The sequence below is a fragment of the Mus musculus genome, chromosome 14, assembly GCF_000001635.26.
Source record: "Mus musculus strain C57BL/6J chromosome 14, GRCm38.p6 C57BL/6J".
Classification (NCBI taxonomy): Eukaryota; Metazoa; Chordata; class Mammalia; order Rodentia; family Muridae; genus Mus; species Mus musculus.
The window spans coordinates 90,177,456-90,195,371 of record NC_000080.6 but is presented as its reverse complement, the minus strand read 5'-3'; the positions used below and the strand labels follow the sequence as shown (position 1 = coordinate 90,195,371).

General features: G+C 36.1%; 1 long non-coding RNA gene across 1 annotated transcript in view; it reads right to left on the bottom strand.

Moving 5' to 3' along the window:
• 4930474H20Rik (RIKEN cDNA 4930474H20 gene) overlaps positions 1–17,916 on the bottom strand; it is a 142,870-nt gene that overhangs the window by 74,389 nt on the left and 50,565 nt on the right. Inside the window, exon 5 of the long non-coding RNA NR_045712.1 lies at positions 8,998–9,120. This is a non-coding gene — a long non-coding RNA (RIKEN cDNA 4930474H20 gene). The remainder of the gene's footprint in view (positions 1–8,997; positions 9,121–17,916) is intronic.

The window sequence follows — 17,916 nt, the reverse complement described above, 5'->3', positions numbered from 1 at the left end:
CCAAAAAGGGGGAGTGGGTGGGTAGGAGAGTGGGGTTGGGTGGGTATGGGGGACTTTTAGTATAGCATTGGAAATATAAATGAGCTAAATACCTAATAAAAAAAGGAAAAAAAAAAAGAATTATACCAGACTTTTCACCAGAGACTATGAAAGCCAAAAGATCCTGGACAGATGTTATGCAGACACAAAGAAAACACAAATACCAGCCCAGGCAACTATACCCAGCCAAACTTTCAATTACCATAGATGGAGAAACCAAAGTATTCCATGACAAAACCAAATTCACACATTATCTTTCCATGAATCCAGCCCTTCAAAGGATAATAATAGAAAAAACAAAAAACAAAACCAAACAAACAAACAAAGAAACAATATAAGCACGGATGGCACACCCTAGAAAAAGCAAGAAAGTAATCCTTCAACAAACCTCAAAGAAGAGACCCACAAGAAGAAAATGCCAGCGCTAACAACAAAAATAATAGGAAAAACAATTACTTTTACTTAATATCTCTTAATATCAATGGACTCAATTCCCCAATACAAAGACATAGACTAATAGACTGGCTACACAAACAGAATGCAACATTTTCCTGCTTTCAGGAAACCCATCTAGGGAAAAAGACAGACACTAACTCAGAGTGAAAGGCTGGAATACAATTTTCCAAGCAAACAGTCTGAAGAAACAAGCTGGAGTTGCTATTCTAATATCTAATAAAATCAACTTCCAAAAAAGTTATCAAAAAAGACAAGGAGGGACACTTCATACTCATCAAAGTTAAAGACTTCCAAGAGGAACTCTCAATTATGAATATCTATGCTCCAAATGCAAGGACAGCCACATTGATTAAAGAGACTTTAGTAAAGCTCAAAGCACACATTGCACCTTACCCAATAATAGGGGGAGACTTCAACATACCACTTCCATCAATGGACATATCCTGGAAACAGAAACTAAACAGGGACGCAGTGAAACTAACAGAAGTTATGAAACAACTGGATTTAACAGATATCTACAGAACATTTTATCCTAAAACAAAAGGATATACTTTCTTCTCAGCACCTCATGGTAACTTCTCCAAAATTGACCATATAATTGTTCACAAAACAGGTCTCAACAGATAAAAAATTATTGAATAGAAAGTCAACATTCACGTGGAAACTGAACAACACTCTTCTCAATCATAGCTTGGTCAAGGAAGGAATAAAGAAAGAAATTTAATACTTTTTAGAAAGTTTAATGAAAATGAAGCAAAAACATACCCAAACTTATGGGACACAATGAAGGGATTTCTAAAAGGAAAACTCATAGCTCTGAGTGCTTCCAAAAAGAAACTAGAGATAGCACACACTAGCACCTTGACAACACACCTAAAACTCTAGAACAAACTGAAGCAAATTCCCCAAAGAGAAGTAGATGGCAGGAAATAATCAAACTGGGGTCTGTAAAATCAACCAAGTGGAAACAAGAAGAATTATGCAAAGAATCAACCAAAGAGGAGCTGGTTCTTTGAGAAAATCAACAAGATAGATAAACCCTTAGCCAAACTCACTATGGGGCACAGGGACAGCATCCTAATTAACAAAATCAGAAATGAAAAGGGAGGCATAACAACAGATCCTGAAGAAATCCAAAACATCATCACATCCTTCTACAAAAGGCTATACTCAACAAAACTGGAAAATCTGGATGAAATGGACAAATTTCTGGACAGATACCAGGTATCAAAGTTAAATCAGGATCAGGTTAATGATGGAAACAGTCCTCTATCCCCTAAAGAAATAGCACCAGGCATTAATAGTCTCCCAACCAAATAAAAAGTACAGGATCAGATGGGTTAAGTGCAGAGTACTATCAGACCTTCAAAGAAGATCTAATTCCAGTTCTTCACAAACTATTCCACAAAATAGAAGCAGAATGTACTCTATCCAATTCATTCTATGAAGCCACAATTACTCTGATACCACAGAAAGACCCAAGACTGATAGAGAATTTCAGGCCAATTTCCCTTATGAATATTGATGCAAAAATCTTCAATAAAAATCTTGCTAACTGAATCCAAGAACACATCCATACCATCATCCATACTGACCAAGTAGGTTTAATTGCAGGGATGCAGGGATGGTTTAATATATGGAAATCCATAAACATAATCCACTATATAAACAAACTCAAGAACAAAAAACCCATGATATTTTCCTAGATGCAGAGAAAAGATTTGACAAAATCTAACACCCATTCATGATAAAAGGCTTGGAAAGATCAGGAATTCAAGGCCCATACTTAAACATGACAAAAGCAGTCTACAGCAAACCAGTAGCCAACATCAAATTAAATGGTGAGAAGCTGGAAGCAATCCCACTAAAATCAGGGACTAGACAAGGCTGCCCACTTTCTCCATACATATTAAACATAGTATTGAAGTCTTAGCCAGAGAAATTCGACAACAAAAGGAGATCAAGGGGATAGAAATTGGAAAGAAAGAAGTCAAAATATCACTTTTTGCAAATGATATGATAGTATATATAAGTGACCCTAAAAATTCCACCAGAGAACTCCTAAACCTGATAAACAGCTTCAGTGAAGTAGCTGGATATAAAATATAAAATTAACTCAAACAAGTCAATGGCCTTTCTCTACACAAAGGATAAACAGGATGAGAAAGAAATTAGGCAAACTGCACCCTTCACAATAGTTACAAATAATATAAAATATGTTGGCGTGACTCTAACTAAGGAAGTGAAATATCTGTATGATAAGAACTTCAATTTCCGAAGAAAGAAATTAAAGTAGATCTCAGAAGATGGAAAGATCTCCCGTGCTCATTGATTTACAGGATCAATATAGTAAAAATGGCTATCTTGCCAAAAGCAATCTACAGATTCCATGCAATCCCCATCAAATTCCTACTCAATTCTTCTATGAATTAGAAAGGGCTTTCTGCAAATTCATCTGGAATAACAAAAAACCTAGGATAGCAAAAACTCTTCTCAAGGATAAAAGAACCTCTGGTGGAATCACCATGCCTGACCTAAAGCTGTACTACATAGCAATTGTGATAAAAACTGCATGGTACTGGTATACCTACAGACAAGTAGACCAATGGAATAGAATTGAAGACCCAGAAATGAACCCACACACCTATGGTCACTTGATCTTTGACAAGGGAGCTAAAACCATCCAGTGGAAAAAAGACAGCATTTCAAACAAATGGTGCTAGCACAACTGGAAGTTATCATATAGAAGAATGAGAATTGATCAATTCCTATGTCTTTGTACTAAGGTCAAATCTAAGTGGATCAAGGAACTCCACATAAAACCAGAGACACTGAAACTTATAGAGGAGAAAGTGGGGGTAAGCCTCGGAAGTATGGGCACAAGGGAAAAATTCCTGAATAGAACAGCAATGGCTTGTGCTGTAAGATCAAGAATTGACAAATGGGACCTCATAGAATTGCAAAGATTCTGTAAGGCAAAAGACACCGTCAATAAGACCAAAAGCACACCAACAGATTGGGAAAGGATCTTTACCTATCCTAAATCAGATAGGAGACTATTATCCAATATATATAAAGAACTCAAGAAGATGGACTCTAGAAAATCAAATAACCCCATTAAAAAATGGGGCTTAGAGGTAAACAATGAATTCTCACCTGAGGAATACCGAATAACTGAGAAGCACCTGAAAAAATGTTCAGCATCCTTAATCATCAGGGAAATGCAAATCAAAGCAACCCTGAGATTCAACCTCACAGCAGTCAAGATCAAAAATTCAGGTGACAGCAGATGCTGGCCAGGATGTGGAGAAAGAGGAACACTCCTCCATTGTTGTTGGGATTGCAAGCTTGTACAACCACTCTGAAAATCAGTCTAGTGGTTCCTCGGAAAATTGGACATAGTACTATAGGTTGATCCTGCAATACCTCTCCTGTGTGTATATCCAGAAGATGTTTCAACTGGTAATAAGGACACATGCTCCACTATGTTACTAGCAGCATTATTTATAATAGCCAGAAGCTGGAAAGCACCCCGAAGTCCCTCAACAGAGAAATGGATACAGAAAATGTGGTCCATTTACACAATGGAGTACTACTCAGCTATTAAAAAGAATGAATTTATGAAATTCCTAGGCAAATGGTTGGACCTGGAGGGCATCATCCTAGCGAGGTAACCCAATCACAAAAGAACTTACATGGAATGTACTCACTGATAAGTGGATATCCTAGTAACTTAGAATACCCAAGATACAAGATACAATTTACAAAACACATGAAACTCAAGAAGAATGAATACCAAAGTGTGGACACTTTGCCTCTTCTTAGAATTGGGAACAAAACACCCATGGAAGAAGTTACAGAGACAAAATTTGGAGTTGAGACAAAAGGATGGACCATATAGAGACTGCCATACCCCGGGATCCATCCCATAATCAGCCTCCAAACCTAACACCATTGCATACATTAGCAAGATTTTGCTGAAAGGACCCAGATATAGCTGTCTCTTGTGAGGGTATGCTGGGGCCTAGCAAACACAGGAGTGGATGCTCACAGTCAGTTATTGGATGGATATCAGAGCCCCTAATGGAGGAGTTAGAGAATGTACCCAAGGAGCTAAATGGGTCTGCAACCCTATAGGTGGAACAAAAATATGAAGTAACCAGTACCCTGGCAAGCTTGTGTGTCTAGCTGCATATGTATTAGAAGAGGGCCTAGTTGGCCATCATTGGAAAAAGATGCCCATTGGTCTTGCAAACTTTATGTGCCTCAGTACAGGGGAATGCCAGGGCCAAGAAGAGGGGGTGGATGGGTAGGGGAGTAGGGAGAAGGGTATTGGGGACTTTTGCTATAGCATTGGAAATGTAAATGAAGAAAATACCTAATAAAAATGAAAAAAAAAGAACAAAAAAATGAATAATACTAAAAACTGGTGATAAAAATCAAATCTACCAGACTCACTAATTTTTAATCTATCATGTGCTGCTCACTTTGCTGCAATTTCTGGAAAATATTATTCATATTTAACCCTTTTTATGTTGGCTAGTTTTATGTCAAATTGACATAAGGTGAAGTTATGAAAGAAGGGAATGCCAATTGAGAAAATGACTTCATAAGACCTGGTTGTAGATCATTTTCTTAAGTAATGTTTGATGCAGGAAGGCCCAACTGATTGTGGGTGGTATAATCTTTTGCCTGGTTGTCCTGGGTTCTAATGTTTATTTATTTTTATTTTTTTATTTATTTTTCATTTCATTTGTTTACATCTCATGTTATCTCCCACTTGCTGAATACTCCTTCACTAATCCACCATCTCACATCTCTCACATCTACCCTCTCCCCCTTCCCCTTTACCTCTATGATGGTGATCCCCCACCCAAGAAGTTTACAGGGAGAGATCCATGGCTCCAGACATATAAGTAGTAGAGGATAGCCTTGTCTGACATCAATGGAAGGGGGAGGCCCTTGGTCCTGTGGAGGTCCTGTAGTCTATAGCAAAGGAAACTGAGAAAAGGCAGAATGAGCAAGCCAATAAGGAGCACGCTTCCATGACCCTCAGATAATTTCCTGGCACCAGTTCCCTGCTATATTTGACTTACTGTTCTGATTTTCTTTGATAATGAATGGTAATATGGAAGTGTAAACTAAATCAAAGCTTTCCTTCAAAAATTGTGTTTGGTCATGATGTTTCAGCACAACAAAAGAAATTCTAACACATCCATGATTTTTCTTTCTTCCATTTGTATATTAAGTCATGCTTAACTCTCTGTTTAAACAACTTTCCTAATACAAACATTCTCTTCATCTATTCATCACCTTCATCTATTTTCTTTTAAAATGCTAAATGTAGATGAAAAATGTCAAACTATAAAGACTGCATAAATGAGAAAGTAGTTTTAATATGATCAGTATTCTCTCATTAAAAATTGTATGGGCTATTGTATTTGAAGTACAATTTTTTAAAAATTCCCTTACTCTAAATAGCCTAGCAAGTATAGACTTGGCATTTATTGTCCTTAACACCAGCATATGGGTCATTAATTCTTATTAGAACTTCCCTTATTATACTTAACCCTAACATGCATGTCAGTGCTTTTCATTAGACCTTTATGATCTTCATTGCCTCCCTAGTACTTAAAAACCACTGATCTTTATCTGGCTCTTTATTAAAATATCATTGTGCAATTAGTGTTTTCAAATCTCAAGTCACAAATTGTTCTCTTAATATAATTTTTATCCCTTTGTAACCTTACTCAATTACCATTACTATGTAAAATTACTTTCAAATATTTCCTAGACTTATATATTGCCACTTAATGTCATTAGCATATTTTTTCAAGGTCAACTGAAATTTACTGTGTGAATACAGAAACATTGATTTGTTCTGGTTATTACAAAAGTAAATATTAACCCGGGCATGGTGGCACACACCTTTAATCCCAGCACTTGGGAGGCAGAGGCAGGTGGATTTCTGAGTTCAAGGCCAGCCTGGACTACAAAGTGAGTTCCAGGACAGCCAGGGCTATACAGAGAAACGCTGTCTCAAAACTAACCAAACCAAACCAAACCAAACCAAACCAAACCAAACCAAACCAAACCAAACCAAACCAAACCAAACCAAAACAAACCAAAACAAACCAAAACAAAACTGTAAATATTGATATATACATAATAAATTACAAAATGCCTTCAATAACATTTTTAATAGTTTACATTCATTTTAATAATATACATTAATTATACAAAATAATAGTATTTCTTTTGATATTCTAATAAATGCTCATAATACCCTGATTATCTTTGCTATGTATCTACTGTGTTCTCTTGAAACAGCTGTCTGATTTCCCAAAACTCTATGGAGTCAAGCTATGTTACTTACCCTAGAACTTTCTTTCAATGGTTCACAATCTTTTTCTTTGTAGAACTACAAGTATTTTAAGTTCAAATTTAATTCATGTAAATCTCTTTTAATGAAAGAAACCATTTTCATATCTGTTTTAAAAAAACTTAATTTAATGTCTTTTAATTCCTATATACCTGCTATTTATTATTATTAAAAGTTTATTTCAGAAAATGGAAATAGTATACATAGAAACATTTCCATATGGTACTCTTAATTGTCAACTACTAATTACAATTTCATTTTGGCTTCTCCTTTAGTATTATCTCACATTCCCCATTGTTGTGTTGAGCAGAAACATGATAGTTTCCCCTGGAATTATAAGTGATCAAATCCTATCATCCTCTAAATTATTTTATACAAAATAACTTTACATAATTTTTTATATTAATGCCATTCAGACACTTACTCAAAATTTCAAACGTTTATTAGAATAAAAACCACGGTTTTAAATCTCCTCATGTTCTTTGCCCTGTCTTGCTTGAACAGAACCTTTCATTATCTATCACACCACCCTCCGCATTGGTTTTATTTCTCTTACAGTGGGGCATAAAGGTTTGAAATTCTGGATCACTGAAAATGTGATTCCCGGTGCCAGTATTGCTCTTTTCCTGGCCACATATTCAAATGGTTATTTCCTAAACATATGTATACCTCTGAAGAGCAAACAAAAACCAACTTATCCTTAATTTATCACTTTCTTATTCTATCTTTCTTTATTTTATGTATTATGATTAGAAGCCTGTGTATTTTCTAATGATAGACAGAAAGGATGTGTATGGGAGTGGATGTTAGGAGGAACCGAGAGGCAAAGAGAGAGAGGAAACTCTAAATAGGGAATGGAGCTCAAAATCCTCCTGCCACAGCTTCATTTAGTAAATGTGACTATTGTGTGCCTCCCATGCCTCTAAGCCCAGCATGAGCGAGGCAAAGTCAGGAGGATCTCTGCATCTGAAGCCATCCTGGTTGACAGAACTGGCATCAGGAGCATCAGTGATATATATAGAAAACCAGTGTTGAAAAAAATCAGAGTGAAAATCAAAACAAAATGAAATGAAAACAAGCTAACAAACAAAAGAAAACTACCCAGGGAATATTATAAGACCAGAAAACTTGTTATCAAATATAGCAAAACCAATAAAGACAGTTAAAACAAAACTATATATTGAAGTTTTCATTGAATAGCACATACTGTATTTTAACTGTATGAATAAATTTATAATGTAATAGTTATTTTGATCTGTTGTTTATATTCTTAAACAAAAGAATATATCTTTGATATTTTTCACTTTTTATCCACATTTACCTTTAGATTAACACACAGCAATATCAAAAAATTGTAATTTATTCTTCTACAGTTTTCTATTATTTAATAATTGTGTGTTCTTGAAGAAACTCATTTTACTTCTTGTTTATCCATTTACTTGTCCAAATTTCTAGCTTTGAGGTTCTTTAATACAATGCTAAATCAGTGTGAGTCTCTTTTCTGTTTAATTTTAAATAGAACATGTTTTTATTTCTGTATTTTTAACTATAAGAACACATTGGAATATCATTCAAACATTACATTATTTTGAACAAGCTAAAGAACTTTCCTTAAACACAAAAATTAAAATCATTAAGATGATTTAAATAAAGATTTTAACTCAATATTTGCTTATTTAACTATGTATTTTTTGCATCAGGATATTACACAAATCTTGGATAAGAAAGTGTTTTTATAAAATGATTTTATTTTTGTAATGTCTTATTGGATTATATATTAATATAATATAATATAATATAAAACAGAAAACTGCCTTATGTTGTTTTCTTTAAACTGTCTAGAGTATTGTGTTGATGTATTTAAGTTCCAATAAAGTATTTGTGTCAGTGATTGAATTTTGTCCCTTCATAGATCATGTTTGAAGAACTCCTACTCAATGTGAATCATTTGAACAGGAGACCATTAATGAAGTAATTAAGGTTAAATGTCAAATATATATATATGGATCTACTCACAAACTAGACACCTAAGAAGAAAATTAGAAGTACCAGAAACTCAGATAGCTAACTTGAGAGTTACATATAAAGTCAGGAAAAACAAGATAAAAGACAGAGCTCACCAGAAACCAACCCTGGCAGTATTTTCTTCTGGGACATTAAGTGAAAATGAGCTGTTATTTTAGGTCACTGACTCAGTCGCATTTGGTCATGGCTTTCTGGGCAGACAAGTAGGGTATCTTTGCCTGAAGAGCATTATAGAAGTGAAATGAAAAATAAAATTATTCATTTTGTACAATTTCAGTATTTAGCAATAAATTTGGATAACAAGATGGTAAACACAATATGAACATTATCAAAATCACTGTATTTATTGCTATGGTATGTATATTTTTAAACTTTAATGTACTTATTTATTTATTTTACACTTCAGATTTTATTCCCCTCCTGTCCTACCCTCTTAACAAGATTAATCAAATTTCTGACAAACTCACAGTAACTCTAAAAGATTTTTAAAGCAATCAATAGGATGGAATTCATGTGTGTTCAAATTGCAATGCAAATTTCAGAATTCTTGCCTGTAAGAATTGTATAATCAAAAATCAAACATAAACAAAATAAAAAGGAAACAAACAAACAAACAAACAAAAACAGAGTGAAATAAAGCCCTGTGACTGTCTAGTTGAATACATTTAGTAGAAAGGGTTTGGAAAAACCAGAAGATAATCATTCACTGCCTAAGAGTCACTGAAATGCACCTAACCTAACTGGTTTTGTCACAGCCAGGAAGTATTGCCCAAAGGAGAGCTTTAACTAGGCCTGAGTTGTCACTTTCAAAGTGTCTAGAGTTATTTGCCCTTTTTTATCAGCGAATTCAGACCCAAAAGAAGAAAAGACAGAGGGAAGCCACAGTTCTTTGTTCTTGTGCTCTACTTAATTTCCTTTAGTCAATTCAACTTCACATAACTTCTTATCATTGTAGTATTTACTCTTCGTGATATTTACGATAAAATTAAATACTTTCAGTGTTAGTTCTCCCTCTGTCTATTCCTTTCTTCAATTGAACATAAACTTAACCTCTGTATCTAAAATCTTTTCCAGATAAACGAGCTGAACTATCACAAGTAAATAAGGACATTTGTATTGTAGTTCAGGGGGCCAGGGTATAGGGCAAGATAAGAAGGGAAGACAAGACCTTAAGAAAGATGATAGAGAAGAAAATCAGAAACTAATGGGATCCATGTGATAGGAAGGCAGATGGAAAAAAATGGAGGGAGTAAAATGAGGCTGAGAAAGGAGGACGGGGAGAAGAAGATCTGTAAGAACAAATTATAATGACATAAATTTAAAATGAAGTCTAGTACTTTGTTCCAACAACTTTTCCATCTCTAACAACATTATTTAAAAAGATAAAAAGGATAATATATCCTATAAACTATTCAGAAAAAACCACGAGTTCCTTGAAATGCTTTGTCACTAAAATGTTTGATGCCAATTCTATCCTTTATTTAAAATAAAAATTATGGAGGTAACCAAGCATAGAAATTAATGCATGAATAAATAAACAAATATATGGGTAATAAATGTTCATGGCAGCAGAAGTGTAAATAAGTTTTCAGAATATTAATTTGGCATAGAGCTGAACCATAAGACAATAAAATAAAGGCACATTGATGGTCTAATTACATTATTTACTTTAAATTAGGTAGGAATGTTGTACCAATCAGTATCAAAGTTTTAAGAATTTAAAGCAAATTAATCATTTCAGATATTTTATCTTCAATACAGGTTGTGATATTACAAATCATTTCATATTCTTGTCTTATTTTAATCAACTTTTATTATGTTGAGGCACTGAAAATGGAAAGAGAGGTGTCTGAGCACCAGTACTCAAACAGTCACAATATTTCGACAGACCTACTTCATCTCTACATGTGCATGTTGTGGTAAAGGCTATTAAATATTAGCCTTTAATCAGTTATATAAGTCAAAAATGCAGAATTATATGATGAAAATGATATACTTTTTAGAAGCTTATTTGACTGTATAATAATATAAATGCATTAAGAGTCTCTTCAGTCTTAGAAGTGCAGACACCTTATTAAGGATATGCCTGTTGAGCATACCCCTAAGATGGTGGCTAGGGTTTCTAGCGCATGGTTTGTGTAGCTGTGTATAATTGACTAGGAGATGGGTATTGGAAGACACTTCATTTGCAAACTCAAGGAGTAAAGTTCTATAACTATCAGAATACTAAAATTATACTAGTATAAATTGTGACTTTCTCGTTCCAGGTAGGAAAGAAGGGAGATAGCCAACTACTATAGCCCTATCTTTGGAGTTTCCAGGGTTGAAGCTGTCTCGACCCTTCCTCTGTGTCCTTGAGTCATTATAATTCCCTACTTTCTAATATCTATAATCTCTGCAATGTCTCAGAATCAGATCAGAAAATTGCAGATTGGAAAAAGGAAACTGAGACCTCTTGTGCTGAAGATGCTCATCATCAGGTAAGAGAACATGGGACCTGCAAATATGAGCTTAAAGTGAGATAAAAGTTTGATGGGCAGAACATCATATAGAAAGAACATGATAAAGCCTTCAAATGATAGTGAACCTGTTCCTTCAAAACCGGTAATAGGAAGAGAGGTTGTTCATTCAGAAGTGTGAAGAGTAAGAATGATTGTAGATTGTTACCATATCCTCCATGACAAGGAACAAGAGAGGTTGGGGAGGAGAGAGGGGGAGAGATAGAGAGAGCAAGCAAGAGAGAGAGAGAGAGAGAGGAGAGGAGAGGAGAGGAAGAGGAGAGGAGAGGAGAGGAGAGGAGAGGAGAGGAGAGGAGAGGAGAGGAGAGGAGAGGAACTCCATGACCATGCTTGTAGCATCTTGCAGGTCCATATAGAAGAGGCTGCAAGGCCACAGCAACTCTATGTTTATTATCTCTGCTCCATAAACAGGAGGATGGGGGACAGAGGACACTGTAGGGAAGGAGAGTCACTTGACTCCTGGAGAACTATATGTGGATCATTATGATTGTCACCAGTTTATTCTGTGCATATTGGGTTGAAGTAAACCACACAGACGAATAACTTAAATAATTTAGCTATAGTTCTTTATTTTATTGAGTACATTACTAACTTCTATAATTACGATATTTTTTTACCATTTAAATATATTTCTTATTTTTTCCAAAAGAAATGTCTAAAATTTTTAACTTAATATAAAGTAATATTACTTAAGATAAATGTTTATTTATTTAACCACTCAGTAGTTTGAAAATGCATATGAATTCCATAAAAACACCACATGATCATTTCATTATTATTAATTTTATTTTGTATTACAGTACAGTTGTCATTGTCCTCCTCCTTGTCTACCCTCTCACAGTTCCACATCCCATCCCTCCCCTCTGTCTCCAAGAGAATGTGTGTCTCCCCTTTCTCCAGCTAGACCTCCCCACTCCATGGGTCCTCAAGTCTCCCTAGGGATGGGTGCATCTTCTCTCACTGGGTCCAGACCCAGCAGTCCTCTACTGTATATGTGTTGGGGACCTCATATAAGCTAGTGTATGTTGCCTGGTTGGTGGCTCAGTGTCTGAGAGATCTCGGGGGGGGGGGTTCAGGTAAATTGATACTGCTGGTCTTCCTATGGGGTTGCTCTGCTTCTCAGCTACTTCTAACCTTTCTCTAATTCAACCACAGGGGTCCTAGACTTCATTTCAATAGTTGGGTCTGTTATTACATAATCTTATTTGCTTAATGATGGCTTATGCTGCATGGAAAGTGACTCTGTTCTCCTTCAAATTGATTAGTTCCCTTTAACTTTCCAGAAATATTTAATATTTCCAGAAATATTAACTTACACATGAAACCCATATTTATTTTTTTTAAATTGCAATAACTGTAAAACTTTAGCCTTTTACAGATATAAGGCCATGTTAAAATACAGCTCTGATGTGGAAAATGTAAACATCCCCAAACATTTTCAGTGTTTTCTGCAGTTTTGAAGCATTTCTTTGGTTACTATACATGTTTGAAAGGTTACATTGGAATTCTATGAATTTGCTAAGGGATAGAATGATACACATAGAGGTATCTCCTGCTCTGCTTACACATATTAACCCTTGAAAGATTATTTATAAATTCAAAACATAAATACTATGCTTGGGGGGGATACAGGGGATTTTCGGGATAGCATTTGAAATGTAAATGAAGTAAATACCTAATAAAAATTGGAAAAAAATACTATGCTCTCAAAGGCTGATAGCCCTTACTAAAGATGCACAGTAGACATTAGTTTTATCATATTTTATTTTATTTTATTTTATTTTATTTTATTTTATTTTATTTTATTTTATTTTATTTTATTTTGTTAGAGAAGGGAATAGCAAACATCTTTCATCATTACAACTATTAAGCTTTATGTACATATTTAATACATTTAATTCTACTATAATACACTCTCTAAAATTTATCATTACAAATTTTCGCAGCTGTACATCTTAAAATGGATTCCCCTAGAGTAATTTTGTGATATCTATGCAGGTTATTCCAGTTAATGCATTTATTTTTCACTATGGACAAATACAATAATAGATATGCCAATCACCTCTGCAGGGAAATTCTTAATTGCAAAGATCACACACATTTTATTTTACTGGCACTTCAAAAACTTTTCAAGCCTTTTACCCTTGGGTTTCTTTTTATGTATTTTAAAATCTAACTATTGAAGGTCGAGTAAGCATGAAACAACTCCAGCTTTTATGATTTAAAAAAACCAAAGTTTTCCCTGAAGATTGTAAAATGTATTTCCCATTCACACATAAACATAAATCTAATTAGAAAATCAGATGTTTGAAAGACTCTCTACCAGCAATGGGAATCACCACTGTGACTTAGGCACCAATCAGCTTATCTAACTGTCATAGATAATAAGTGGTTTGCTTTCTTCTTGAGAATTTCCGGGTCAAAATCATTCATCAATTCCTACTTCAAACCTGTTCAGTAACCTATGTGAAAACAATCCCTTTTAAAATCTCATTATATCATTTTGTTTAAAGAGAAGACACAATGTAAATAATTCTCCCAGAGCATGCATGTCTGAGATGCTGGAACAAGGCTTTCTAGATAAATCTGCCTTTCAACTTGGGCTTGTAGCTTAAAGGAGTAAGTAACTACATTCAGGCCAGTTTTACATATTGTCATAGAAGGGCTTAGGTTTGGGGGGCATTTTGTTGTTTTGTTTTTTCGTTTGGTTTTGTTCTTTTTTTCTCATTTTGAATTTATACAAAGTAACTCTGGATTGTTCTATAAATATACTGAGTTTGGAGGAGTTATCTGAAACAATTCAGGCTCTGTTCTGGGTTCCTTGAGAACAGTGGGTAAATACTTTAGCTCAGAGTTCTTATCTACTGGTCACTGCCTTCTGGAGAATTTCAGTTGTGGTATAAGAGATATATACACAGGAAAGTTCACTGGGTTAGCTTTCCTGAACCTTTTAGAATCACCTGGCAAAAAATTCTAGTCTTTGTTCTTTCTTGATTCCTCTCTGTAACTAACATTAACAATTCTAGTCCCTAAAAGTTAATGTGTGTGTTTTCTCTCCCAAACTTTCAGCATGATTCCAAGTGACCATAGGACATGTGACAGCAATTAGTTGTCTTAGTAGAAATTGCAGTTCTACCTATTCATCACTTCATCAAATTATTTAATTGTAGGATCTGTCTCACTCAATGATACTTCTTATGGGAAGAATGCAAGTATCGTACTGTTCATTGTTTCACATTAATTCTTTATCATATTAGACCTATTTGTGTGTTCTACATCCCTTACTATATTTTTTTGTCAATGAAGCAAACCTATTTGATGGCTGAATATGGTAGTTAAAGACAATAAAATGATAGCAGTGAGAATTACATTTTCAGAATCTGCATGGTGACCGAGTCACCTTGGGCACAGTGTCAGCAGACACCCCCACGGTCCCTAGAGGACTCTCTACACTATCTTAGGACCGCTGGTGAGTGGATCACAGCTTCTGTTCCAATCAAATCACAGGGGACCTGAGACAGCATTAGGGAAGCAGACAACCAGCCTGGGGCACAAGTCCCTTCCAGTAAGCGCCAGTACCAGGTCACCTAGGGCACAGAGTCAGCAGACACCCCCCCCCACACACACACACAGTCCCTAGAGGACTCTCCACACAATCTTAGGATCACTGGTGAGCGGAACACAACATCAGTTCCATTCCAATTGTGATAGACCTGTGACAGCAGGAACAAGGACACCAGAGCCCTTCCTGTCCAGAGGCTCTGGTTCCTTTTGATCAGTTCTGTTTTACCTTGGTTCTAACAGACCAGACAGCTCCACGCCCCTCAAAGGAGACACCACTTCCAGGCACTGTAACACACCCAGTATCTTAGGACAACAGGATCCCACGATAACAGGAGCTGGGTCACAAAAGTATTTCAGGGTCTCAGAGGAACTTGACTGACAAGAACTCTGACACACCCAGTATCTCAGGTTCACAGGAGCCCACAATCAAAGGAACATAGAGAAAGCTGGACTCTGAGGAGTCCTGAATCAACTGGGATATAGGAAGGACAGGCTCTAATCAGATGTATTGAGAGCAGCAAGCACTTGAGATAATCAGATGGCAGGAGGCAAGTGTAAGAAACTTCTTGAAAGTTGACCACATAATTGGTCACAAAACAGGCCTCAACAGATATAAAAATATATAAATTTTCCATTCACCTAATCAGACCACCATGGACTGAGGCTGTTCTTCATCAACAAAATAAATAATACAAAGCCAAGAATAATGTGGAAACTGAACAATACTCTTCTCAATGATACCTTGGCCAAAGAAGAAATAAAGAAAAAATAATGGACTTTTTAGAGTTTAATGAAAATGAAGCCACAACATACACAAACTTATGGGACACAATGAAAGCATACCTAAGAAGAAAACTCATAGCTCTGAGTAGCTCCAAACAGAAACTAGAGAGAGCATATACTAGCAGCTTGACAACACACCTAAATGCTTTAGAATAAAAGGAAGCAAATTCACAGGAGAGGAGTAGACTGCTGGAAATAATCAAACTCAGGTGTGAAATAAACCAAATGGAAACAAGAAGAACTATTCAAAGAATCAACCAAAGGAGGAGCTTGTTCTTTGAGAAAATCAACAAGATAGATAAACCCTTAGCCAGACTCACTAGAGGGCACAGGGACAGCATCCTAATTAACAAAAATCAGAAATGGAAAGGGAGACAAACATCAGATCCTGAGGAAATCCAAAACACCATCAGATCCTCCCACAAAGGCTATACTCAACAAAACTGAAAAACCTGGATGTAATGGACAATTTTTTCGACAGATACCAGGTAACAAAGTTAAACCAGGAACAGAACAATGACCTAATTGTCCTCTAATCCCTAAAGAATTGGCATCAGTCCTTAATAGTCTGCTAAACAAAAAAAGTCCAGTACCAGATGTGTTTACGCAAAGTTTTAACAGAACTTCAAAGAAGACCTAATTCCAGTTTTTCTAAAACTCTTCCACAAAATAGAAAGCTTCTGTAAGGCAAAAGACACTGTCAATAAGACAAAATGGCCACCAACAGATTAGAAAAGGATCTGTACCTATCCTAAAACAGATATGGGACTAATATCCAATATATATAAAGAACACAAGAAGGTGGACTCCAGAAAATCAAATAACCCCATTAAAAATGGGGCTCAGAGCTAAACAAAGAATTCTCACCTGAGGAATACCAAATGGCTGAGAAACAGCTGAAAAAAATGTTCAGCATCCTTAATCATCAGGGAAATGCAACTCCAAACAACCCTGAGATTCCATCTCACACCAGTCAGAATGGCTAAGATCAAAAATTCAGGTGACAGCAGATGCTGGCTAGGATGTGGAGAAAGAGGAACACTCCTCCATTGTTGGTGGGATTGCAAGCTTGTACAACCACTCTGGAAATCAGTCTGGCAGTTCCTCAGAAAATTGGACATAGTACTACTGGAGGATCCTGCAATACCTCTCCTGGGCATATATCCAGAAGGTGTTCCAAATGGTAAGGAGGACACATGCTCCACTATGTTCATAGCAACCTTATTTATAATAGCCAGAAGCTGGAAAGAACCCAGATGCCCCTCAACAGAGGAATGGATACAAAAAAAAAATGTGGTACATTTACACAATGGAGTACTACTCAGCTTGCTGAAAGGACCCAGATATAGCTGTCTCTTGTGAGACTATGCCGGGGCCTAGCAAACACAGAAGTGGATGATCACAGTCAGCTATTGGATGGGTCACACGGCCCCCAATGGAGGAGCTAGAGAAATTACCCAAGGAGCTAAAGGGAACTGCAAGCCTATAGGTGGAACAACAATATGAACTAATCAGTACCCGGGAGCTCTTGTCTTTACCTGCATATGTATCAAAAGATGGCCTAGTCGGCCATCACTGCAAAGAGAGGCCCATTGGACTTGCAAACTTTATATGCCCCAGTACAGGGGAACGCCAGGGCCAAAAAGGGGGAGTGGGTGGGTAGGGGATTGGGGGTGGGGTGGGTATGGGGGACCTTTGGGATAGCATTGAAAATGTAAACGAGGAAAATACCTAATTAAAAAAAAAAAGAATGAATTTATGAAATTCCTAGGCAAATGGTTGGACCTGGAGGGCATCATCCTGAGTGAGGTAATCCACTCACAAAAGAACTCAAATGACTTGTACTCACTGATAAGTGGATATTACCCCAGAAACTTAGAATACCCAAGATATAAGTTACAATTTGCAAAACACATGAAACTCAAGAAGAACGAAGACCAAAGTGTGGACACTTTGCCCCTTCTTAGAATTGGGAACAAAACATCCATTGAAGGAGTTACAGAGACAAAGTTTGGAGCTGAGACAAAAGGATGGACCATCTAGAGACTGCCATATCCAGTGATCCATCCCATAATCTGCCTCCAAATGCTGCCATCATTGCGTACACTAGCAAGATTTTCCTGAAAGGACCCTGATATAGCTGTCTCT